This window comes from Hemicordylus capensis, chromosome 2, assembly GCF_027244095.1.
Source record: "Hemicordylus capensis ecotype Gifberg chromosome 2, rHemCap1.1.pri, whole genome shotgun sequence".
Classification (NCBI taxonomy): Eukaryota; Metazoa; Chordata; class Lepidosauria; order Squamata; family Cordylidae; genus Hemicordylus; species Hemicordylus capensis.
Window position 1 is genome coordinate 39,689,498 of NC_069658.1, and position 26,785 is coordinate 39,716,282.

General features: G+C 43.3%; 1 long non-coding RNA gene across 1 annotated transcript in view; it reads right to left on the bottom strand.

Annotated features, from left to right (window-relative positions):
* Nucleotides 1–354: 354 nt before the first annotated feature.
* Nucleotides 355–26,785, bottom strand: part of LOC128343632 (uncharacterized) — a 59,587-nt gene continuing 33,156 nt past the window's right edge. The window contains exon 4 of the long non-coding RNA XR_008315628.1: nucleotides 355–1,063. This is a non-coding gene — a long non-coding RNA (uncharacterized LOC128343632). The remainder of the gene's footprint in view (nucleotides 1,064–26,785) is intronic.

The window sequence follows — 26,785 nt, forward strand, 5'->3', positions numbered from 1 at the left end:
ATTCACATTCTTGGTGGTGCTTCATGAACAGTAAATAGCTTGATAGCCTGTCGGAGAAATCTTTAAACAGAAGGGGCTGCCAGCAGTTTCACTGGCATTTACTTAGGCGAAATTGTGTTTAGAGTCATAGCATTTCTGCTCTGTAAAAACACAGATAGTTTCTTTTCACATATGGCAATATAATCTGTCCAATTAGAAGCATCTTTAGGCCTTTGTACCCTCATTTTATTGTTTTTATAGTTATGCCTTTAAACTGCAGCCTGAAGAACAAAGCAGCAGAAAATTTAATAACCATGCAGATACCTTTGCAGAAGGTAATCTCCCAGAATGCCACTAACTTGCAAAGAAAATGAGCGCACTGCAATATATTGAGCTTTATTTTATTCATAAATAAATTCATTATCTTGGGTATTGTAGTCACTGACGCAGAACACTAGCTTATAGAAGCGACTAGCGAAAGCAAAAGTGACCAATTCATTTGAAAGATCAGACAAAGCAAACCAGACAGTCTGCTTCATAAACTTAAAACAGACTGGCAAGAGCCAACCTAGAACAGAATGGTTTCAGTTAGAACCTTGGTAGCATTTTTATTCCATTAATGCAACCGGGATGGAAGGGGGAGAACACAGCTAAATATTTTGATTTTTTTAAAAAATAATAAAAACCACTTTAATTTTACTTTTCAAACCCTAACAGCTTGGTCCCATGCATGTTTACTCCATAGTAAATTCACTGTGTTAACGCCAGCCATGGATCTGCTGTGTGTGTAAATGCTAGTGTTGTGCACAGCATTGTGACAACATTGTGCACAATGTTTAAGCTGCTTTCTATTGTGGTAGAATATAGAAGGCTTCTAGATTTATTATATATTCTCACTGTGAATATTTATTAAGGAACTTGCTTAGGTTATATATTTTAGGGCAGCTATGTTGGAGGAAAGTTCAGCTGCTGAGATAATGTTCTGGATTTGGTGGCTGGTGTAAATGCTCCATAGTGGTTCGTTGCTGCAGTTCCATCATCCGGAGCTATTTTTCAAATTTCAGCCTTCACATGAGGGGAGCATCTGTTGAGTTGACAAGATGTATGTGTGAAGATCAGTCAAAACAGGTCAGGACCAAACTTACGTTCCATTCTTAAATATATTTCCTTGGAAGAAAGAACTACTGATTTCATGGGAACCCACTTTAAAATCCCTTTAAGATGTTCAAGCCTGTACATTTGCTCTGTGTCCTCAGCTGACTCCAGGAAACAAGCTCAAAGAGCATATGTGACAAGATGGGGGTTAATCTAAGCTTTCCTGGGTCCTACCCTCAGCAGCGAGATTGCTCTGATCCCAATTTAGGAGGACATCACTCCATTGAGGTAGGCTGCTACCAACTGAAGGCTGATTTAAAGCCACTGGCCAGGCTCAGATGTGACTTCAACAATTTAGAACTCTAACTAGCACTGAGGTTTCCATTAGCCTAGCAGTAGGCAGGTTCTTGGCTGCCTGCTTGGCTGAAAGAGCCTGATAACCAGGCACCATGTCACCTGCTGCTGCTTCTAGTGACCAGAAAGGGAGAAACTGTAGGGATTAGTGCTCTCAGTCTTAGCCAAGGACCTACCTATTGCTAGACTAAGGTAAAACCCAGTACTAGTTAGTTAATGTTTTTGTATTTTCTTTTGAATTCTTGTGTGCCTTTCTTTACTTCCAATTTCTCCTATTTTCTTCAATTCCTTATTCTGTGTGCAACCTTTATTTCTTAATACATTTCATATACTTAGAAATGGCTTCAGTCTGGTTTAAAAGGTTTTGGTGGGTTCCTGGCAAAATTCTTCCCATGTGCCTTGTAAGGTCATGCACTGCTGTTGGTTGGTTTTTAGAATAATATATTGTTGTCTAGAGCTGGGTTGTGTAGACTCTGGCTGTACAGTGCCTGTAAGTACCAAGCCAGACAGTTCTAAGTTGTTGAAACCATGTCTGAACCTGCTCAGTGGCTTTTGATCAGTCTTCAGCTGGTGACAGCCTACCACGAAGGACCAGCGTGCTCTTAAAATTGGGATCAGAACAATCTCTCTACTGAGGGTAGTTCCCAGGAAAGCATAGCATAACCCTCACCTCATCACAGCAGAGAAAGACAAAATTTGACCATTCCATAAAGGAAAGTGGCTAAGCAGCATATCAGGATTTGCAACATTCAGGCTGCAATTCTATTCATACTTACCTGAGAGTAAGCCCCATTCAACACAGTAGGGCTTCCTTCTGAATAAACATGCATAGGCCTGCACTGGTAGTCAAACAGTGTGTTGTATGCTTGATGCATAATATAAAGTGCCAGTTATCTTGCAGATATAAGATTAGGATTTGTTAAATATACCCCAAAACAAATGTTCCAGGACTGTCATTTTATAAAACATGAAAAGCACTGAGCAATAAAATAAAATAAACCCATCCAACTTCTTAAACATTTCTAAATAGCATGCAGCAATTTGTTTTGCAGTATCTTAGAATACAGGCTTGCATTTGGTACCAGGATAGAAAAGACACTGTAAAGTACACAAGGGAATCTATATTAAAACAGGATAAAAGGCAGCTCACCAAAATGCCTTTATCAAATGAATTGACCATCCACACTGATTTTGAATTTGCATGAAAACTCTGAGCAAAATGTTGTGTTGTACATCATGTTGCTATAAGGAAACAAGCTCAAAATCTGAAATGTGTAAGAATAACAGACACAAAACAACAATGTAGGAAATTCAGAGTTGTAGCAAGGCAATAATGTGGTATGCTCTTAAATCCTGTCTGAAAACAATGATGTGGAGGGAAGGGAACAAAACCAAAATTCAGAACATATATTTGTTATCTGCACTTCAAAATCATATTAAATCTCATCCAAGTATAGATAATATTGGTTCTGAATTTTGATGGGGAATTTTTATTTTGGTACATTTACATTTGTCCATAATCCATTAGTGCATGCTTCAGACAAAATTCCAATCCTTCTACAGTCTCTAAAATCTCCCGTGTCGTACACATTGTGCTATAGCAGATTAATCTCAAGGGTAGAACAGCTGATTTTAGTAGAGTTATATCAGATATGAATTTGAGGCTATTGCATCCATAAAGAATCTTCCCCAGCAGTGAGTTATTTCTTTATGTTTCTTCATGAACTGTTTATCTTGCATAATTTCTTGAATCTTGTGTCTTCCACCTGCCAAATAATATCCCCCTTGTTTCTGGATGAGTTATGCAGCTCCCCCTGCAACTGCACATTGGTGAGTGTTTTCTGAAGGGCTATGAAAATTAAATTTTCCTGATGCCTTTTTCCAGCGTGTAAAGTGCAAATGCTTTATCAGCACTTTGTCAGCCATGTGTGACATATCTGCAGCATTTGCACATGAATAGGTAGTATTTCTTAGAGTTGTTTTTGAGCCAACCAAACCCCTTTTGTGTCTTTGGAAGTTAAATCTCTCAGGACATTCTCTTTTTTTAGCCCTCGGATGGTCACCAAATGTTCTGTATTAGTCTATTATTGGGGTAAAAAAATACTCCAACTTATTAAGAAATTTTTGAAATGGGGGTGGGGGAGGAATTTGTAATAGTGTGACATGAACTGCAATGTAGAAAATCAACACTTTATTTACTGTTCATCTTTTTCTGCAAAGGAGAAGAGTATCTAACAAATCATTGGGTGCAATGCTACGCTATTGTGTTAATTTCAGTACAAGTAGAAAAATTGTTTTGAGCCTACAATGTACCCCATCCTTTTTAAAATATACAAAAATATTCTAACATGAACACCACTGGGAGGCGGGCCTTTGTGAATAACCTCTTCCCTTTTCTCCAGAAGCAGTCAGGTCACTGAACCCCCTACAAAATATTACAGAGGGTTGGGAAATGATTTACATGATTTTTTGCATTCTCCAATGAAGTGCAATCTACTCTGATACCATCTGAGGCTTAGCTGACAATACAATGTTACGTGGCCATCAAATATTTGGACAAATTGCTTGATATTGTTTGGTATCTCTTTAGTCCTGCTGTAATAGCTTATTTGTGGACCAGGCTGTCGGGAAGGGAAGCATTTAACAGTCCTCGTCGTAATAATGTATTTCCCTTGAAACTAATGGAGCTGATCTAGTGTAAACGTATGGGGTTAAACTGTGGGTTGTTGACTAGTATGAGCTGTTATTGGGCTGCTAGATGTTTTTGACTCTCCTAGTGGAAAGGCAAAACTTGAGCTGTATGTGCTGATCTTAGATGGCAGATTGAGCCATATGCTGCAGTGTACAGAATATGTATTTAATCCAGAACTTCTACTTAAAGGGATTAATCCATTCCTCAATTTAGCAAGGAAAATCTGTGTGTGGAAGCAACCTTCTGCAGGTGTAGCTGATGCACTTCCATCCACTTTAGGATGCTTATTGTGGCCTCATCGAACTTGCTGGTGAGACTTCTGATGCATGAGAATGTGTATCCCTTGGGCAAAAAGTAGTTAGTTATTATGCCAACTAGAGCTGAATCTGGACCATCATTTTTCCTTCTCTCTCTCTCTTTCGTGAATCGTGAGCCTAGTAAATGTTGGACTTCAGCATTACTTGAACTGCTGCAGCTTAGCAGAAAAGCATTGGCCTCTTTGGGCCTAAGTAGCTTTAACTTAACTTGCTCCATTCATCCCCACTGTGATTCGTCATTGGCTTTTCCTGTCCTCCTATAAATTTACCCTTCCTGTTAGCAGACTATATATATGTGTAATGAAGCATCTTCTTCCTCAGGCCACTCACAGACTCCACTCCTCCTGCTATGTTCCTGCTTTGCTTTCTGACTCTCCCAAGTCTTTTCCTTGGCCCCTGCCAGTTTTGCTGCTTCTCTCGCCACACATGCCTAGGCTGCCTTTGAGGGAAAGCTTCCCTCTCTGATCTCGAATTCTGCCTTGTTGTAATCAATTCACTCAAAAAAGGCCCAACCATGCAGAGGTCCAGGTCCAGAACCTTCCCAACTTTTAAGAAGCCCAATAGTGCAATGTGGGGTTAGGGGAAGGCACATGACCCCTCTGATGCACAACAGTGTTTTTCTCCTGTCGGCAGTATGCTCTTCAGGCATGACACATTTGTCCGATGCTTCAGAGCTACTTATGTGGCTACCATAGTTTCACTAGCCCCCCTTTGCAATCATAACATTTCTGGCTGGGCAACAGTACAGAGATTAACCTGGGTGACTCTGATTCTATTAAAAATATTGCAATTTATTTTCAGGGCTTGGGTCCTAAGCTGAATTCAGTCATAGCTTTGCTTGCTTTGGTGTAGCCATTCTACCTTCTGGAGTTACATGGTAACCTATATCCAACCCTTGGGCTAAGTTATGGACTGACAGACCACCTCAGCATTGACCCGGGGGGGGAGGTGGGGGGGGGATACAAAAGGCTCCATGACGCTACTAGGAGAGCTGGTCTTGTTGTCCCCTTAGCTAAGCAGGGTCCACCCTGGTTGCATATGAATGGGGCACTAGAAGTTTGAGCACTGTGAGATATTCCCCTCAAGAGATGGAGCCACTCTGGGAAGAGCAGAAGGTTCCAAGTTTTCTCCCTGGCATCTCCAAGATAGGGCTGAGAGAGACTCCTGCCTGCAACCTTGGAGAAGCCGCTGCCAGTCTGTGAAGACAATACTGAGCTAGATAGACCAATGGTCTGACTCAGTATATGGCAGCTTCCTATGTTATTAGATTAATATAAACTGGCTGGAGCAACAAGCTTCCTGAATTCTAAGCATTTTGCCTTTCCCAGAGGCAAAGATGGAAATTCATTGGCTTTAATCCTAAAATGTTGAGATAGCAAATGTATGGATTAATTGGGCTGCTAGTCTTTAATTTCGCCTCTTGTTACATTCACATTCATATGAAAGAGACCAACAACAAAAAAATCAGTAGCCTGCAGGCATATTGTTGCAAGCAGTAATCTTCTCTTATCTCATGAGTTAAGCATAGGATGAATTCTTGCCTAATGTTTTGAACTCTGTCTTTATGCATTGACTACCTGACATGGAATACACATGGCCCCATTCTGACCTTCCTTCCCAACTCCATAAGAGATCACAGCGTGTGGCAATATGCCTGTAGGCTAATTTTAAAAAAATAATTCAATTCTCATTCATACAAAAAAATGAGTGCAAGGAGCAGGAATGAAAATTGGAATTGTTGGCTCTATTTCCACATATATATTATAAACAAGATTTATATTAAAGACCATGTATAAAATTAACTTTAATCATTTTATATTTTCATCATCACCAGGGATGATAATGTTATCGTTTTTATTGTTATTAGGAGAGTAATTTATTGATCAGTATTTTTAAGCAAAAAGTCTAGAATATTGTATCAAAAGCTTGATACAAGCTTGATTTCACTACATTTTGTGGAAAAAGAAGGGGAAAGTTAGCATTTTTCTTTTCTTTTTGCATGTTATTGTTTTGCAGTTCCTTCTGCTCCATCCCTCTGGAGGCAACGACCTGGAAGGAACCTGGACCGTGACACTAAATGCCAGAGGCCAGAAGACTGAAGTTTAATGGAAAGGCTGCTTTGTATGGCTGGACATCTTTACGTTTAGCCTGCCTCTGACTGTGCAGCTTCTTTTGCCCTCTCCCTCTGGAGGGAAGTGGCAATTCTCTTATATTTAGGAGGGGAGCGAGTCAACCTATTCAGCCCGAGCACAGCATCCCTCCAGTGGTTGTTGCTGGTATCTACCTCAAGTTTCTTTTTAGACTGCAAGTCCTTTTGGGATAGGGAACTATCTTTATTTATTTCTTTGCCCACGTAGACCGCTTTAAGTACTTTTGTTGAAAAGCAGTATAAACATATTAGTCACAGTCGTAGGAGCCTGGACTTGCACTATGTCATCAACTTCCATAACCAAACGATTCTGCAGGGGATGCTCTGTCTGTTGGCATCTTTACCAAGCGGCTAACTAATGATTATCTGTAGCTGCTCTCCCCCTTCCTCTGAAGGGATTTGCCGGGCACTCAGCCTGACTCACCAACTGTGGCCAGAAGAAACTACCACCTCCCCCTGCCACCCACACACATCAACATCTCTGTTTTGTACCTTTAAATGGGATTCAAACCAGCCATTTCAAGTATTAACAAAGCAAACACTTTTGCTCTTCTTGTCCATATAGCAAACAGTGGGGAAAGGGTAATGCTCAAACTGCATGCTATTTTAAGCATGTGCTTTGCAGACACATGCTTTTTAAAAGGTTAAATAGGCACTGGATTGGAGGGCCCTATGGACTGAGACACGTCACTAACCCTTAAGAACATAAGAACAGCCCTGCTGGATCAGGCCCAAGGCCCATCTAGTCCAGCATCCCGTTTTGCACAGTGGCCCACCAGATGCTGCTGGAAGCCACAAGCAGGTGTTGAGGGCATGCCCTCTCTCCTGCTGTTACTCCCCCGCAACTGGTAACCAGAGGCACCCCGCCCCCGAAGCTGGAGGTGGCCTATAGCCCTCTGACTAGTAGCCATCAATAGACCTCTTCTCCATGAAGCCCTCTTAAAGCCATCCAGGTTGTTGGCTGTCAACGCATCTTGTGGCAGAGAAGTCCACAAGTTGATTATGCATTATGTGAAAAATTACCTCCATTTGCTGGTCCTAGATTTCCTGGCAATCAATTTCATGGGATTACACCTGGTTCTAGTGTTATGGGAGAGGGAGAGGAATTTCTCTCTATCACTTTCTCCACACCATGCATGATTTTATAGACCTCTATCATGTCTCCCTGCAGTCTTCTTTTTTCTAAACGAAATAGCCCCAGGTGTTGTAGCCTAGCCTCATAAGAAAGGTGCTCTAGGCCCCTGATCATCTTGGTTGCCCTCTTCTGTACCTTCTCCAGTTCTACAATGTCCTTTTTTAGATGTAACCAGAATTGTACGCAGTACTCCAGGTGTGGCCCAGACGCGTAACTATAGGGGGGGCAGGCAGGGCACGTGCCCTGGGCGCCACTTGGTGGGTCACATGGGGGGCGCCAAAAAATGCCATGACCCCCCCTGATCCCCCCCTTCCCCACAAAAAAATTTTTTCTTCAGGGCGGCAGCCGCACGCCCTTGCCCGCCCGCCACCGCCGCGCGGTCGCTAAAGGATAGGGGGGCTGACGACCTTGGTGCTCACTCCCCACAAGCCATCCCAGGGGGCACACGAAGACTCCGTCGGGCCGCCGACCGGGGCGCAGGTAGCGGCGGCGCGAGCTGGCAAGGATAGGGTAAGGATGTTGGGGGGGCAGGGGGTGCGATTTCAGAGGCAGAGCTTGCCCTGAGCGCCGTTTTCCCCAATTACGCCTCTGGTGTAGCCGCACCATAGTTTTGTATAAGGGCATTATAATATTAGCAGTTTTATTTCCAATCCCCTTCCTAACGATCCCTAGCATGGAATTGGCCTTTTTCACAGCTGCCGCACATTGAGTCGACACTTTCAATGATCTGTCCACCATGACCCCAAGATCTCTCTCCTGGTCAGTCACTGACAGCTCAGATCCCATCAGCATATACTTGAAGTTGGGATTCTTCGTCCCAATGTGCATCACTTTACACTTGCCAACACTGAACCACATTTGCCACTTTGTTGCCCACTCACCCAGTTTGGAGAGATCCTTTTGGAGCTCTTCACAATCTGTTTTGAATTTCACTACCCGAAAGAGTTTGGTATCATCTGCGAATTTGGCCACCTCGCTGCTTACCCCTGCTTCTAGATCATTTATGAATAAATTAAAAAGCACTGGTCCCAGTACAGATCCCTGGGGGACCCCACTTCTTACTTTCCTCCATTGCGAAAACTCTCCATTTATACCTACCCTCTGTTTCCTGTCTTTCAACCAGTTAGCAATCCACACATGTACTTGTCCCCTTATCCCATGATCGCTAAGTTTCTTCAGGAATCTTTGATGAGTCTTTTGTCAAAAGCTTTTTGGAAGTCCAGGTACACTATGTCAACTGGATCACCTTGATCCACACTCTTGCTGACACTCTCAAAGAACTCCCAAAGGTTGGTCAGGCAAGATTTACCTTTGCAGAACCTATGCTGGTTAACTCCCAGCAGGGCCTGTTCTTCTATGTGCTTTACAATTTTATCCTTGAGGATGCTTTCCATCAATTTGCCTGGAATGGATGTTAAGCTAACCAGCCTGTAATTTCCCGGATGGCCCCTGGATCCCTTTTTGAAAATCTGTGTTACATTTGCTACTCTCCAGTCCTCTGGTACAGAACCTGATTTCAGGGATAATTTATATATTTTAACAAGGAGGTGGGCAATTTCACATTTTTGTTCTTTGAGGACTCTTGGATAGATTCCATCCTGGTGATTTGTTAGTTTTCAGTTTTTCCAGACAGTTTAGAACATCATCTCTCGTCACTTCTATCTGGCTCAGTTCTTTAGCCGCCATCCCCGAAAAGCCTGGTTCAGGAACAGGTATATGCTCAGTATCCTCTGCCGTGAAGACAGACGCAAAGAACTCATTTAGCTTCTCTGCAAGCTCCATATCCTCCTTAATAATCCTTTTCACTCCCTCATCGTCTAATGGTCTAACTGCCTCTCTGGCAGGTTTCCTGCTTCTGATGTATTTAAAGAAGTTTTTGTTATTCCCCTTGATGCTTTTAGCTAAATGTTCCTCAAACTCTCTTTTCGCCTCCCTTATTGTTACCTTGCATTTCTTTGCCAGAGTTTGTGTTCCTTTCTGTTCTCTTCATTTGGACAGGCCTTCCAATTTCGGAAGGAAGTCTTCTTCCCTTTTATGCCTTCCTTGACAGTACCCGTTAGCCATTCTGGCATCTTCCTGGACTTAGTGGTGCCTTTCCTCTTTTTGGGTATACCATCTAACTGGGCTTCTAGTACTGTGGTTTTGAGTAAACTCCATGCACTCTGGAGCGAAGTGACTCTCCTGATTTTCCCTTTCAGCTTCCTTTTCACCATACTCATTTTAGAGAAGTTTCCCCTTCTGAAATTCAAAATGTCTATGTTAGACTTCCTTGGTGATTCTCTCCCCACATGTATGCTGAATTTGATGGCACTATGGTCTCTGTTCCCTAAAGGGTAGATGACACTGACATCCCACACCAGATCCTGGGTGCCACTCAGAATTAAGTCCAAGGTTGCCTTCTCTCTGGTCCGTTCCAAGACCAACTGTTCTAGGGCATAGTCAAGGGGCGTAGCCAGCCCACCAGCGGCCCATGTGCGGCCGTGGCAGGCGCCCCGATAGACCTGCCCCCTGCATCTGACGTCAGACGCAGGGGATAGCCATGCACCCGTGTCTGATGTCAGATGTGGGGGGCATGGTCTGGCTCCCGAACGGAGCCTTGAGGCTCCGTTTGGGAGTTGAATCTTAGCTGCTGAAGGGGCCGCACGGCCCCTGCAGGGAAGAGCCGCTCCTGGGCTGCGTTGCGAACGCAGCGCCAGTCTTAGCTCCAGAAGGGGCCGCGCGGCCCCCGCTCAGGAGCTAAACTACCGCCCCCGCATCTGATGTCAGGCGCAGGGGGCGTGTCGGGGCCGCTCTCGCGGCCCCTGATTGGTCACCGGCCCGGGTTCTTTGAACCCATTGGCCCAGTGGTGGCTCCTCCCCTGGCACAGTCATTTAGCGTATCTAGAAATTTGACCTCTTTGTCATGACCTGACTGTGAATTTACCCAGTCTATGTGTGGGTAATTGAAGTCACCCATGATTACAGCCCTGCTTCTCCTTGACGCCTCCCTGATTTTCTGCTGAAACTCCCAATCACTGTCAGTGTTTTGATCAAGAGGGCGATACCACGTCCCCAGTAGCACGTTCCCTTTCAGGCCTGTATTGTCACCCACAGGGTTTCTGTGGAGGACTCCAGTCCACCCAGATTTTCTAGCTTGTTAGATTCTATGCCTTCTTTAACATACAGTGCTACTCCACCTCCAAGGCGCTCCTCCCTGTCTTTTCTATAGAGTTTCTATCCAGGGATAACAGTGTCCCACTGGTTTTCACTGTTCCACCATGTTTCTGTTATGCCCACTATATCTATTTCTGTGTTAGCCACCAAGCACTCCAGCTCACCCATTTTGGCTCGGAGCTTCTGGCATTGGCATATAAGCACCTATACTCTGAATCTCTCACCTGATGTATGCTATCTTTCTTTTGACTCTTTGACCAGCTGGCACAGTCTCCCGTCTGCTCATTATGTGGTACTGCTTTGTCCCCTTCTGTTTTATCTGAATCCTTTGCACCCTCACACTTTAAAGGATGGCTTTTGCCGAACGGGATACTGCCCAGCTCCCATTGGCTGTTACCCAGGCGTCATTTTAAAAGCTCCTCTGCAACCTTTTTTATTTTAAGCACCAGCAGTCTGGTTCCATCTTGGTTCAAGTACAGCCTGTCCCTTTTGTACAGGCCTTGCTTACCCCAAAATGTATCCCAGTGCCTAACAAATCTAAACCCCTCCTCCCAGCACCAACGTCTCATCCACGCATTGAAACCCCTCAGCTCTGCCTGTCTCACTGTACCTGTGCGTGGAACAGGTAGCATTTCTGAGAATGCTACCTTGTGGGTCCTGGACTTCAATATGCTACCTATCAGCCTAAATTTGGCTTCCAGGACCTCCTGACTACATCTCCCCACATTGTTGGTGCTGACATGCACCACGACAGCTGTTTCCTCCCCAGCACTGCCTAAGAGCCTATCTAGACACTGGGTGATGTCCGCAACCTTCGCACCAGGCAGGCAAGTCACCGTGCGGTCAACACATGGGTCACAAACCCATCTTTCTATACCTCTAATGATTGAATCACCCACTACAAGGAGGCCCCCACCCCCCAGAGGAATATTCTCTGTGCGAGAGGATATTGGCTCATCATCCATGGAAGGGGTCCCTTCTAAGGGAGTATTTCCCTCTTCCTCAGACCGATGTCCTCCTTGCCCGAGACCCTCATTCTCCCTGATAGCAGAGGAGCTATCAGCCCTGGAGTGGGATGTCTTTATCACGTCCCTGAAGGTCTCATCCACATGCCTCTCTGAGCGTCTCCAGATCTGCCACCTTGGTCTCAAGGGAACTCGGTCTCTGAGAGCCAGGGGCTCCTTGCACCGAGCACACAACCATGACTTCTGCCCATGGGGCAAATAGTCATACATGTGGCACTCTGTGCAATACACTGGGAAGTGCCCCCTCCCCTGCTGGCCTTCTATCTTCATAATGTTTTTGTTGGCTGTTTACAGTATTTAGAGATAGCTTATTGGAAGGATAGGTCTCAGCTGTAATGGTCAGGTATTTACTGTCCAAGCAGCCTTTCCCAAGAATATGAGGAAGGGATTTGTACTTACGTTTTCTTCTCCGCCAGTCTCCTTGTGATCACCGGGGCTTGTTCCAGGCTCCCCCGCACACTTCCTGCTAAACTCCTGCAAAACTCCTATGTCCTGTTTGATATTCCTGTTCACTATGCTCTGTTCGCTATGCTCTCGGCCCTAAACCTCTTATGTAGAGAGTAGTCTTCCAACTGACAAAGGATGTGAGTCAAAGGAATGTGGGGCCTCCCCCAGCCCTAGCTGACTCCACCCCCTCCAGGCATGGACAAACAACAAACACTGGAGTTATCTAACCCTTTCAAATTCTAACCCTTGCAATTACAAACACACACAGAGAGACTAGGACTTATCCCTTAAAGAGAAACCAGCCCCCGAAAATCTCCCTCTTGTTATTTGGTTTGAAGGGCCTTGCTTTGGTTCCAATCTGCTGGCTATTTAACCTTAAAAGAACAAGCATGTGCCTGCAGAGCACCTGCTTAACGTAATGTGGTGTTTGACCCACTTCATGCAGTGAACCTACTGTGAGGTTCTGGAGATACTCTGAATTAATGAAAGGGCAAGGAGATGCAGGTCAGGGATTTGCCCCTCGCCTGTTGCTGCAAGTATGGCATTTTTACAGCTAGGTCTGCTGGTCATTCCATGCAGATGGATTGAAGACTGCTGTGGTTGGTGTTTTGGTCAACGTGAAGGTCTGCAGCAAAGTTCTCAAGCATCATGTCATAATATTGTGCCCTGTTGACAATAGATTCTTGTAAATTCTGTAAATACATCACTGGGTTATTTCTGGAACAAGGACATACAACTCACAACACATGTTTTTCTATTTAAAAAGGTCAACATCATCTACTTGCTTACATTCACAACTTTGTGGAGATTGTATAGCAGGTCTGTTGAGAACAAAAGGTGTGACCCACTGACGCTGAACAAAGCTTCATTTGCATTTTCCCCATTGAAGCTTAGATAAGGAATATCAAATGTGCCACTTCTCTCATTTCTGTTACCTTCCGAGTGTGTACATTCAAGGAAGGATTACATGATAGCAATTTTCAACGGCTGATTATGCAAAATGGATATAGTTGGTTTCCCTGGGTCGATGGATTTGTTATTCCAGCAGTTCTAAACAGAACAAAAATGTGATCTGGCATTTTCTGCTGCATTTAAATTAGAGTCTGCTAATATATACTCTGAATGCATTTAATGTAGAACGCATTCTAGATTGTCCAAAGAATGACATTTGCAGTGCTGAGTAAATGGCCCTTGAATTAGAAAATTAACTGTTCAAAAATTTAGCCAGAGGAGTAATATCTCCTTCTACATAATTGTGGAGAATACATCCATGTTACTGTTTGAATGAGTGACACAAAAATAATTGCAAACTGACTAATAGAAAATAACAGGTAAGGACCTTTGAAGGAATCTCAGAAATGGGGGTGGGGGAGGGGGAGGGGGAGGGGGAGAGAGCAGGACAAAGAAAATGAGAGAGTCCTTTCTCCTCCTCCTCCTCCCCTCCACCACACTCCCTGCTGTGATCTCCATCCCCATCAGTACATGTGGAGTTGAAGTGGGATGAGTAAGTAGAGCTTGCTTCCTCTCCCCTTAGGTCCTAAAGCATTGTGGGAGCTTGTGCAAAGCTGACTCTCTCCTGGAGCTTTTCCAAACAGCAATTTACTCCTGCTTCACGTAAGAGGGAGTTCATAGGAGGAAAGGATTTACAGCAACTTCAATACCAAGTGTCATTTGTACAGCCAACGTACACATTTTCATGGTGATTAATGACGATTGGTCCTTCATATACTCGAATGTAAAATTGCTGATCTAGCAGACATATGTAACTTGTCCCTACAATCAGGTTCTATAACAAAGGACTGGAGAGTAGCTAATAATGCCAATTTTCAAAAAGGGATGGGGGGGGAGCGGGTCAAGAAAACTACAGGCTGGTTAGCATAGCTTCTGTGCCTGATAAACTGGTGGAAACCATACTTAAGGACAAAATTGTTAAACATATAGAAGAACAGGCCTTGCTAAAGATGAACCAGCATGGCTTCTGCAAGGGCAGGTCTTGCCTCACTAACCTTTTGGAGTGTCAACAGGCATGTTGATAAAGGTGGTTGGCATAGTATGCCTGTACTTCCAAAAAGCTTTTGACAAAGTTCCCTATCCAAGGTTCTTGAGTAAACTTAGCAGTCATGGGATAAGAGGACAGGTTCAGTTGTGGATTGGTAACTGGTTGAAGGACAGGAAACAAAGAGTAGGTATAAGTGGACAATTTTCACAATGGAGGGAAGTAAGAAGTGGGGGCCCCTAGGGATCTGTATTGGAACTAGTGTTCTTTAACTTATTCATAAATGATCTAGAAGTTGGGGTGAGCAGTGAAGTGGTAAAATTTGCAGCGGATACCAAACTATTTAGGGTAGTGGAATCCACAACAGATTGTGAGGAGCCCCAAAAGGATCTCTCCAAACTGCATGAGTGGGTGACAAAATGGTTCAGTGTAAGCAAGTGTAAAGTGATGCATAATGTGGCAAAAAAGCCCAACTCCACATATGCACTGCTGGTGTCAGAGCTGTCAGTGATTGACCAGGAGAGAGATCTTGGGGTCGTGCTGGACAGCTCATTGAAAGTGTCAACTCAGTGCACAGCAGCTGTGAAAAGGGCAAATTCCATGATAGGGATAATTAGGAAAGGGATTGAAAATAAAAATGTTAATATTATAATGCCCTTCTACAAATCTATGCTGTGGCCACATTTTTGAGTACTGCATACAGTTCTGGTCACCATATCTTAAGAAGAACAGTAGAATCTTCTCGGTTTATGCATTATCCACATGTGGCCTACTGATTAATATCAACTCTGCTTTTTCTACAAATGTTTGAAGCTGGATTATCATAATGAAGTGCTGTGCAGCATATAACTGCAACAATTCAGACACAAAGATAATTAGGAAACGGGAAATAACATTTCACAGGTAAGTAGGAATTTCTTGAGCATAGTGTAACTTCAGATTTCAGTCAATCTGGCATCTAGCTATAGAAGCTAATATTTTGCAGCAGCATGTTGCTCAGAATCTTTGGGGAGCACTCAGACTTTCAGCATAATGGTGCACTATCAGCGGAAGCTCCTTCCGTGACCCAAAGCCACCTGCTTGCACGTGGACTGCTTGTCTAAGTGCAGCTCTCCAGTTTATGGGAGGAGCTTCTGCCAAAGGACTGTATGCCACCCTCTGAAAACAAAGCTGGAGGCTTCTCCAGATCCTCATGAATGCTTTTTGAACCAAGAACTGCCATGTGCCTGAAATTCCACAATAATGTGTCTTAGACTTCACTTTTGCATGAGAACAAATGTAGTACTTGATTTTAAAATTCTGTTACTGACTCCACATTTCAGTACTAATATGGGAATGTTCCATAGGGAAATCATGTGGGCATGTATGAGAAGATACCGGAATGAAAACCCCATATTATGTTACAAGGAAGGTCCATGATCAGAGGCCCTCTAGAATACACTGTCCCACTTGTGGCTCTTGCCTGCAGAATCCAGCTGGACCTTTCATTAACATACATCGTATTCTACAGGGATATGTATATTTCGAAGTCAGTGTGGTGTGGGGGGTGGATTGAGGTCTAGGTTTAAGTCCCCACTTAGCCACAATGCTTACTAGGTGATCTTGTGCCAGTTACACTCTTTCAGCCTAATCTGCTTCAGAGAGTAGTTGTGGGGGTGAAGGGGGTGCCTTGTACTCTCCTTGAGTTGTTTGGAGGAAAGGTGGGATAAAAAGGTAATACATACTGATAAAAGATTTTATATTCTGCCTTTCCACCAAACATAGACCTCTAAGGCATAAAGTATTTCATGGGCATTATTTCAAGGTATCCCCATGGAGGAAAACTTTACAATGAGACCAACTCTGAAAGAATAATCTGCTAACTTGTGCTTATATCAATGCTGATACACTGCTCTCTCCACAATGCCTTTGGCCATGGCAAGGGATGCTGGGAGTTGTAGTCCAACACTGTCTGGGGACCCAAGATTGGGAGCCGCAGCAAAGTCATTTATCAGTGTCCTAAAACTGCTGCTCTATCATCCTAAATGTATCATGTATGCCCATCAGCATGTTTATCTGGCCATAGATGTGCTGTGTTGCAGAATAAATTTTTAAGATAAATAAAAATTAGGAAGAAACATTCGTATTAGACATGCAAAATGGGAGGATGTATTTTGTGCACAAGACATGAGAGGCGACTACTCTATAACCACTTTGAAAAAAGAAAGCAAGCTGCACCTGCATAATTCTGGTTTCCAAATTACAATTTGTTCAGCTATTTTTGAGATCCAACAATCACTTATGGATGGACCCAAATGTAATAGGTGCTTCAGTTTCTTTATTTTTACATTTATATCCTGCTCTTCCACCAAGGAGCCCATGAGGTAGGTTAGGCTGAGCAATACATGACTGGCCCAGATTCACCCAGTGAGCTTCATGGCTGGATGGGGATTTGAACTCGGATCTTCCCAGTACGAGTCCAAACCTTATGCTGGCTCTAAACCACATAATCTACTTTAACTCTTATGGGACTATTTGTGTATTTGTTCAAGTAGGCTACCAGTTTGTAACCTTACCCTAAGATAGTTGCCTTTGACACGTATAGGTTCCCCAAGGATAGACAGAAGCAAGAATGGGCCCAGGCAAGTACATCAAGCTGACCCTGTGAATGGCAAGCTTTGGATACTGTCTGAATGGGACATGATTTGTTCCCAGCATTTTAACCCAAAGTGCTTCAGAGAAATTAATGGAAATAAGTTTTTCAAGGAAGGGAGCTGTCCTCCTATATTTTCTTTCCCTGACACTTCAAAGGTATAACATTTTATATTTGAATTGCACTGTACACAACTGATTCGTTGACAGTTCTGTAAAATCCATGATGCTCCACTTTGATGGGCTTTATGCAACATTTCATACTTCACTGATAAAAACTGTTGCAAGGGCTTCATAAGCATCCCTCCCCTTGTGTTCACAACTGTGAACACTCATTCATGCAAAGGTGAATCACTACGACAGCTTCCCTAAGAATCCACTGAGACACATATATTTGGCAGTTTGTAAACATGCAACTGATGCTGTAGCAGCTGAGAGGCAAAGCCAATCAGTTGTGAGTCTTCTACTTAAGTGTGCATTTGTGGAAGTCATAGAGAGAACCACTTACATTAGCTATATAGACTGAAGACTGATAGTGTCAATTCAGACATGTAGGAACAGTATGTTATGCAGTCCTTCCCAGACTTAAATAGGTTGGATCCAAAGATGCCTTGCACAAGTGAAAAGGCACTTCTACTACGACAATGACGACGACGGATATTTATATACCATTCTTCAACCAAAGTTCTCAAAGCAGTTTACATAGAAAAATAAATAATGCATAAATAAGATAGTCCCCTGCGGTGTTCCCTCTAACAGGGATTCCCAGATGCTGCTGACTACAACTCCCAGAATCCCCAGCTGCAATGGCTTTTGCTTGGGGATTATGGGAGTTGTAGTCAACATCATCTGGGAATTCCAATGAGAGGAAACACTGGTCCCGTGTCCCCAAAGGGCTAATCTAAAAATGAAACATAAGTTGGACACCAGCAACAGCCACTGGAGGGATGCTGTGTTGGGGTTAGATAGGGCCAGTTGCTCTCCCCCTGCTAAATATAATAGAATCACCACTTTAAAAGATGTCTCTTTGCTCAGTTAGCTTGCACAAGAAGGCCCCTCCAATTCCACCCTTCCACTGCAGCCTCCAGTGCCTCATTCCACACTACTCCAGAGGGTCCCCTAAGCCAGTGTTTCCCAACCAGTGTGCTAAAGCTGACTTGCTCAGTCAGCTACAAAAGTGAGTTTTAACTTCTTGCTTTTGATGCTGACATGCCGCATAATGCACCGGGAAGTATATGTCCTCCCCAGTGCATAAGGGAGTTAGTTTAAACTCCCCATTTTTGGAACTGGTTCACTCACTTATGCACCAGGATTGATGTATCTTTCCTGGTGCATTATGAGGTGAACCAGCTGGAAGAGAGTTAAGAATAAAAATTAAAAATATATATAAATAAAGAGGAGGAAGGAAGCTAAAATAAATAAAAATTGTGCAATAGTTTTTCTCATGCTTTGCTCTGTTGCCAGATTTGGCCTTTTTAAAGCCAAACTTTGGGTTATGGCCCATTTGACCCACGAGTATACCCCTTAGGTTTTGGCAACAATGCCTCAGGATCTAACCCCAAACATTTGAATGCCACCCTCAAGTAAATAACTTCCAGATTGCAGGAAACAGAGAGGAATATTCCATTCCTTCTCCCATAGAACTGCACATGTGCTTCTCCATGTTGAAAGCACACCAGAAAAACAGGGCTTCAAGTGTTCTGTGGCACAAACCCCTACATCTACCCCCACAATCCTGCAATAGCTTGATTCTGTAGATTTCATTCATGACAGATGTTCTTCTGGTCCCTTCTTAAGCTTCCAGAGGCAGAGATTTCACAACTACTTTGAACACCTCGGTTGACAACTGAACCTAGCAACACCTTCATATCTTATATTACCCTTCAATTTTTTTATTTATTAGATTTATATCATATCCTTCAACACAGGAGCACTCTCAGCGGCTTACTTTTCTAAGCTACTTTGCTGCAACTTATACCATTTCCATCCTTTTGTCCTTCTCCCAGTCACCCTTGTAAACAGGCATGCTGACAGCACACAGGGCTTCTGGGGGCACACTCCACCCGAGCAGGAAGCTGGAAGGGGCAGGGGAGAGCAGGTACACATCTGCTCTCTGTTTTCTTAAAGTTCCCTTTCTAATTTCCTTGAAAGTGCTCGAACCGCACTTTGGACTGTGGTTTGGGCACATCTCTCGTGTGCTACCTGCTAATTTGACTAACGTATTCTTTACATTATCCAAGTCATTACTGCTTTTCAAGCCATGCTGAAAAGGAGTAGGATGGTCTGGGTCTATGGAACACCATCTCTTGCCTCAGTCAACTATTTTCATGACAGTTTTTTAAATCTTTGCCCAGAAATCTTAGTTGAGGTGAAACTGTTGAGCAAGGGCACTGTAAACTGGAATTATAATGCTACCACACTTTGTATTTTATCATCTTTGGGAGATGAGAATAGCATGCAGAAACCTACTTGGGAGAAGAGTGAATATGTGAAGCAGCCTTGACTCTTATTGGAGCCACCTGAAGTGGCACAGCGGGGCAATGCTTGACTAACAAACAGAAGGTTGCTGGTTTGAATCCTCGCTGCTACTATATCGGGCAGCAGTGATATGCTGAAAGGCATCATCAGTCAGACCTGACTTCAGTCACTCATGCGTTGGTAACATCCAGATTGGACTACTGTAATGCACTCTACGCTGGGCTGCCCTTAAAGACTGTTCAGAAACTTCAGCTGGTTCAGAATGCTGCTGCAAGGATGCTCGTGGGTGTGAGTCGCTTCATGAGTATTACACCCATCCTGCATCAGCTTCATTAGCTACCGGTCCACTACCGGGCTAGATTCAAGGAGCTGCTATTGACCTTTAAAGCCCTACATGGCTTGGGGCTAGGGTACCTGGACCACATTCGCCCATATGAATCTGCCAGGGCCCTCCGATCACCATCTCAGGCCCTGCTCATGACCCCACCACTAAGACAGATCTGGTTGGCAGGGACTAGAGACGGCCTTTTCGGTTGTGGTCCCTCGGCTTTGGAACGCCCTCCCTGAAGAGCTTCGGCATGCTCTCTCCCTATGTTTTTTAAAAAAATCTTAAAACACACCTTTTTAAGGAGGCTTTTTAATATCATTATTTTGTTATATCTGATAGGTTCTTCAGCTTCTTTAACTTTTTATAATTTTCAGTTTTAATTTGAACCTAATTGTTTTTAATCTGACTTTTTAAAAAATATATATTACTTGTATCGGTGTCTATCTTATTGTTGTAAGCCACCCCAAGCAGTATTGCACTGGAGGGGCGGGCTATAAATATTTAAAATAAATAAATAATAACTGCACAGAGCATCTGTGTGCTCTTTGGGGCCGGCAGTTACCTCTCCCCCCCCACTTCTGCCCCAGTCTCCACTTCCTAACCACAGCCGGCCTGTGCCGGGCCCAGCCGCCTCTCCTCCCCACCACCACTTCTGCCCTCCCCCCCTTTCTTTCCCTCCTCCTGGGCCTTGCCTCTGCGGCTGGGCTGGGCCTGCTGCCGCCTCTGGCCTCCACGGCCGGCCCACCGCTGCCACGGCGACTAATCCTCCTGGGTGCGCCTCAGCTAATCAGGCGCCTCCCCCACCCAGCCAATCAGCTGGGTGCTGGGACGCACATTCCAAGGCACACCCAGAAGAATTAATAATATATACAATCGCATACTGCGTGGGAGATGACAATGGTAAACCCCTCCTGTATTCCACCAAAGACAACCACAGGGCTCTGTGGGCGCCAGGAGTAGAAATCAACTTGACGGCACACTTGAAAGTCTTATTAACTGTTTGTCTGGACATCAGTTCTGATGTTGAATGCAGAGAGTAAATAATTGCTTAAAGAAAGATTTTGGCCCAATCCTAAAATCTGTTGCACAGGTTAACTCTTTCATGAAAAACAAGATGCAATTCTATCTGGGCATGAAAACATAAATGTAGGATTTCAGATGGAATACAAGTGCTTACAGTGACCCACCTGTTGTGCAGCCGAATGCAAGCAGTGCTGACCCACTTGCACTGCGGTGGGCTTGTAGTGAAGCGCCAGCAATATTGTGACTTTCCACATGTGGACAAATACACTTTCCTGGACTGTCAGTGAAGTCACACTTCTGGAGTGCAGAAGCACTACTTGACGTATTGTGCTCTTGTGCAAGAGAGCCACATGGTTGGCACTTCTCTATGAGTGCAGAAGCACAGGTGGATCAGCACCACCATCCACATTATGCTGCACAGGATACAGGCCTGTGTTTTCAGTGTTGTTGTGAACACTGATTTATATGTTGCTGTCAATGTGAAAATGTAGAAGACATTTTTTTTCCAGTCATCTGCACAACTCAGCCAATAAAGTCGAGCACATCTGGCTGGATCTACTGTTGTGTATCTGCTGAGAGAGATCAAATGTCTCCCCTTGCCCTTTAAAAAAAAATTCTTCAGCTGTTACCATACAGCCAATGTTTTGAATAGAAGCCATTCATTAAACTCTCTTTGTTCACTGGGAACAGGACTGATGCCTGCTTTTCATAACCTTCCCCACAGAATGGGCACCAAATCTTTTCTTGATGAAGACACAAAACTATAGTCTTAAGAAGACCACATTCAGAAATATACAAAATAGCCCTGATATCAAAATTGAATGCTTTAAAACTAGTCTCAATATCCAGATTAATTAGATTCAAGGGAAGAGGAGAGAAACTAAGAGGAAATAAGTTACCAGGGGACAAAAAGTTAATTTCAGATAGAAACTAGATAGATAGCCAGAACAGGTGGCCCTTGTTATCCGCGGTCCCAGCACCCATGGTTTCACGTATCAGCTTTATATTACACTCCTCGGAATTTCTTTATTCATGGGGTGAAAATAGGGTTATATTCACCTATCTTGACTGGCTGGAATGACTTCTAACATCATTTCCTACCATCATTTTGTAGTGCTGAGTCATTTTGTGCCTCTTTCCTGCCAAAACAAAAACAAAAAAAACCTTTAAAAATTTTTTTTTGAGGATTTGGAAGTTTGGGGGGCACTGCTGAAGAAAGCAAGGTGCTGTGCTTATTTCTGCCCCCCCCCCCCGCTTTTTCTTGTTATTTTCAGCACACTTCAGTTTGCAAAGAACCTAACCCTGCCCCACTCCCCATGGGGTTAAGGACTCTCTATTTGCGGATTCATTATCCGCAGACATAGATGGGAACCGGACCCCTGCGAATAAAGAGGACCTCACATAGTGGAAAGTTTTGGTAACATGCTGTATGGAATACTACATTCAATACCTGAGATTGAACCTTACCAAAAATGCTGTCTCTTTTAAATTTTTATACACTGCCTTTCCCTAGTTCCTCAATGTAGCTCACAATAAATTACATGTATTTTATTTAAAATTTTTAGATCTGCCTTCCAATGAAAATGCTCTCAATGTGGTTTTCATAAATGTTTTTGAAACAATTAAAATCATAACTTTTTAAAAAAGTATTAAGCAATAAAAAGCACCAGCAGCTGAGGACAGACATCTAGGAAATTATTTCCAAAGAGACAAGCAGAATGAACAAAGGGTTTTGCCTGTCTCTGAAAGGAAACATGAGAGGTGAACAGTTGGGTCTCCTGGGGAAGAGCAGTCCACAGTTTCAGGGCTACCACCAGAAAAAAGAAAGAAAAAGAAAAGCCATGTTCCTATTTGATGATAATGTAACATCCAAGAAATAATGTGAAAGACTTCATTGGCTGATTGAAAACTCAGTGTTTGAGTTTGGGTAGGGGTGGTAAAGGTGGATAATTGACGCTGGATAATTGAGAAAGCCAAAGGATACCAGAAAGAAATCAATATGTGCTTTATTGACTACAGAAAAGCCTTTGATTGCATCGACCATGTCAAGTTGTGGAATATCCTTAGGAAAATGGGTTTTCCAGAACACCTCATTATTCTCATGAGAAACCTATACACAGGACACGAAGCCACAGTCCAGACGGAACATGGTGAAACAGACTGGTTCCAGATCGGCAAAGGAGTCAGGCAAGGCAATACACTTTCTCCTTCTTTATTCAATTTATATGCTGAACATATACTGAGAGAAGCTGGATTGGAAGAGGATGAGCATAGTTTTAAAGTTGGAGGAAGAAACATCAATAACCTGCGCTATGCTGATGACAACACTCTGATAGCTAAGAATGCGGATGATCTGCAAGCCCTAGTAAAGGAAGTCAAGGAGCACAAAGAAAAAATGTGACAACAAACTAAATGTAAAGAAGACAGAACTAATGACAATGGGTACAGCAACCAGCCTCAGAATTGACAATGAATCCATTGAAGTGGTGGACAGCTTCTGCCTTTTAGGATCAACCATCAACAGTAAAGGATCCAGCAGTCAAGAAACACGCTGTGGATTAGCACTTGGTAGGGTAGCAATGAAGGCCCTGGAAAGGATAATTAGATGCCTTGACGTGTCTACACCTACAAAGATTAGAATCATTCGGACCATGGTTTTCCCCATGACACTCTATGGATGTGAAAGCTGGACTTTGAAGAAGCAAGACAGAAAAAGCATTGATGCTTTTGACCTTTGGTGCTGAAGAAGACTTTTAAGGATCCCATGGACAGCCAGGAAAACAAACAAACTGATCATAGAACAAATCAATCCAGAATTTTCACTTGAAGCACAAATGACTAGGCTCAAACTATCATACTTGGGACACATTATGTGAAGATCCAGCTCCTTTGAGAAGTGCATAATGCTGGGAAAAGTTGAAGGAAAGAGAAGAGGATGACCAGCAGCAAGATGGATGGACTCGATTACAAAGCAATGAATGCACCCCTGAGAGACCTTAAGGGCAAAGTTGAAGACAGATCATCCTGGAGAGAATCTATCTATGTGGTTGCTAAGAGTCCACACCGGCTTGACAGCACATAATCAATCAATCAATCAATCAATCAGTAAAGGTGAAGACAAATTAAGGACAAAGACCATTAGGGGTGTAAAGCCCACCCTGCTTTGAGCTGTCTACCTTGAATTTAAACTCATGATCTCTAAAGAAGGAAGGTGGATATGTAATATGAGCTGTGATAAAGAAAAATGTAATATACTTAGGAGAGTTGTCATGTTTACATACATATTACATTACCATTACCATATTACAGACTGTCCAAAAACATAGAAAGGGAAGTTGATGAACCTTTAGTAGACAATGATGAGCTGAGGAGAAGATTAAGAAAAAGGCCTCCTGAAGAACAAAGATCCCATGCAAATGTGGATGTTTTGCTGGACAAAAGATATAAGGATACAGTGAGGGAAGTAAAATGATTATAGTTATGCATTATGGAATAAGGTAAGCATTATGAAATAGGTCACCTTAAGTGGGGCAGCAGGGAAATGCTTGACTAACAAGCATAAGGTTGCTGGTTTGAATCCTCGCTGGTACTATATTGGGCAGCAGCTGAAAGGCATCATCTCATACTGTGCGGGAGAAAGCAATGGTAAACTCCTCCTGTATTCTACCAAAAGAAAACCACAGGGCTCTGTGGGTGCCAGGTGTCAAAATCGACTTGATGGCACACTTTACCTTTATTATGGATTAACAGTGCGTATTCGTACTTCCAGGATGCTTCTGTTCACCCTGTTCACGAATGGAATTCTTTTCAGTATCTGTATTTACTTAAATTATTCAAGTTTTTTTTTTGGGGGGGGGGATTTAGCAACCATAGATTTGCTAAATATCCTGGCCACAATATAACATAGGAAGCTGCCATATATTGAATCAGACCATAGGTCCATCTAGGTCAGTATTGTCTACCCAGACTGGCAGTGGCTTCTCCAAGGTTGCAGGCAGGAATCTCTCTCAGCCCTATCTTGGAGATGCTGCCAGGGAAGGAATTTGGAACTTTCTGCTCTTCCCAGAGTGGCTCCATCCCCTAAGGAGAATATCTTACAGTGCTCACAAATCAAGTCTTCCATTCATATGCAACCAGGGTGGACCCTACTTAGCTAAGGGGACAAGTCATACTTGCTACCACAAAACCAGCTCTCCTCTTCCATAACAGAGTTAAGCATGCTGAAACCCACTGAAATCAACAGTAAAGGTAAAGTGTGACGCCGAGTCGATGTTGACTCCTGGCGACTACAGAGCCCTGTGGTTGTCTTTGGTAGAATACAGGAGGGGTTTACCATTGCCATCTCCTGCACTTTGTGTTTAATTGAAGTTTCTGCGTGGGAAGAGCAAATGACCATGTCCACATTAAGCACACTGAACTTTGAAGGATATCATAGGCATAATGTGCAGTGGGTTGTTTCCTACAGAGCACGAGTACAATGGCTCCCGGGCAAGTGATCTTCCATTCTCCACTTCCCTATTGCATTTCCCCAAGAACGTATCCCGAGATCTCAAGGACCCTCAGGAATGGTGTGGGATGTGGTGCAGGCAGCTGCAGCTGGGAAGGAGGATTCCTCAAAACTGGGCACAAGTATCTTCCAGAGCTCACCACACGGGCTTGCCCCCAGTTTCAGGTATTCCCCTCTCCCAGAAGCAGCTTTTTGTGGGGTTTCTGGGAGCTGTAGTAGGGAGGGGGAAGGGAGGGGAATGCTTTTGTGAGAGTCTTAGTGCTCATACTACTTAGGGTCCAACCCAGTAATTTTATGTATCTCATATATGGTTATATGACCAGTACTTTCAATTCTTACAAGGTATTACATACCTGTGGTGTAGCACAGGCATTTTTTCATTCTATTTACTATGTGAAGCATGCTAACATTTGATGGCAAATAGCAAAAGGTTTCTTAGCTGGATCATTCTGGTACACTACAACTTGAAAGCTGCTGCCACATTAACATATTTTACTTTAAAAGTCCTGTTTTATTAATTTCCTTTTCTCATTTAAATTTAAGTTTTTTTCTACCTAGGTATACTAAGTTGAAATAGTAAACATCTACAGGAAACATAACCATAGTGGCAACTTCACAATATAAAATGCCTATTGTCTATTATATGTCAGTGCATATATGGGTTAGAACGGCATGGCTTGTGAAATACTGGTGTTTATATTTTACTATGGGCAGATCACAAAAGGCACTTGTTACCAGTTTTTATCTTTAACTGATCTAGACCATAGCCTTGCCATGTCCCCCAGAATATAGGGTAGCCCCCGGATTTTGGCTCCTCCCCCAGCTACAAAATTCCACCTGGATATAAATGGATTTCAAGTGTGTTGCCCAGATTGCCTGGATTTTACGCTGGATTTGATCACATGGGAGGGCAAAGAAGGAGGGGAAAGTATACATATCTGTAAAATAAATAAATAAATGCAAATTAGGTCCCACATAATTTGCATAATATGCAAATTAGGACACCCGGATTGGGGAAGCTTGAATATGGCAACCCTAATCTAGGTGTGTTCTGATCGAATGTATTTTGTATGAGTGTGTATTAATGTATTTTTAGTCATTTGTACAGCTTACTGAATGGGGTGGCTAAAGTTGACATGATTCTAAGCAAGAGATAAACCAGAAACCACTGCAGGCCTAGTACTGGTCATATACCCAGGTGTTATTATGGAAAAAAGGTTTAACCCAACTTAGTAATGATGAGCACATTTGGACCCGGAAGACAAAAAAACGCTGCCCAGTTTGAATAGCATGCCCAAAATTTGGTTGTGGAAAGGTGTCCTCAGAAATGGACATTTTTCTTTGCAGGGGTAGAAGCTGCAAGATTATGCTTGAGGCATCAAACTGCTGGAACCTGTTTGGGTAATTTGCTTTTCCTGTAATAATGCCAAAAGTTTATTATAGTCAGTCCAATGCAGTCACAAAAGATTGAGAAGT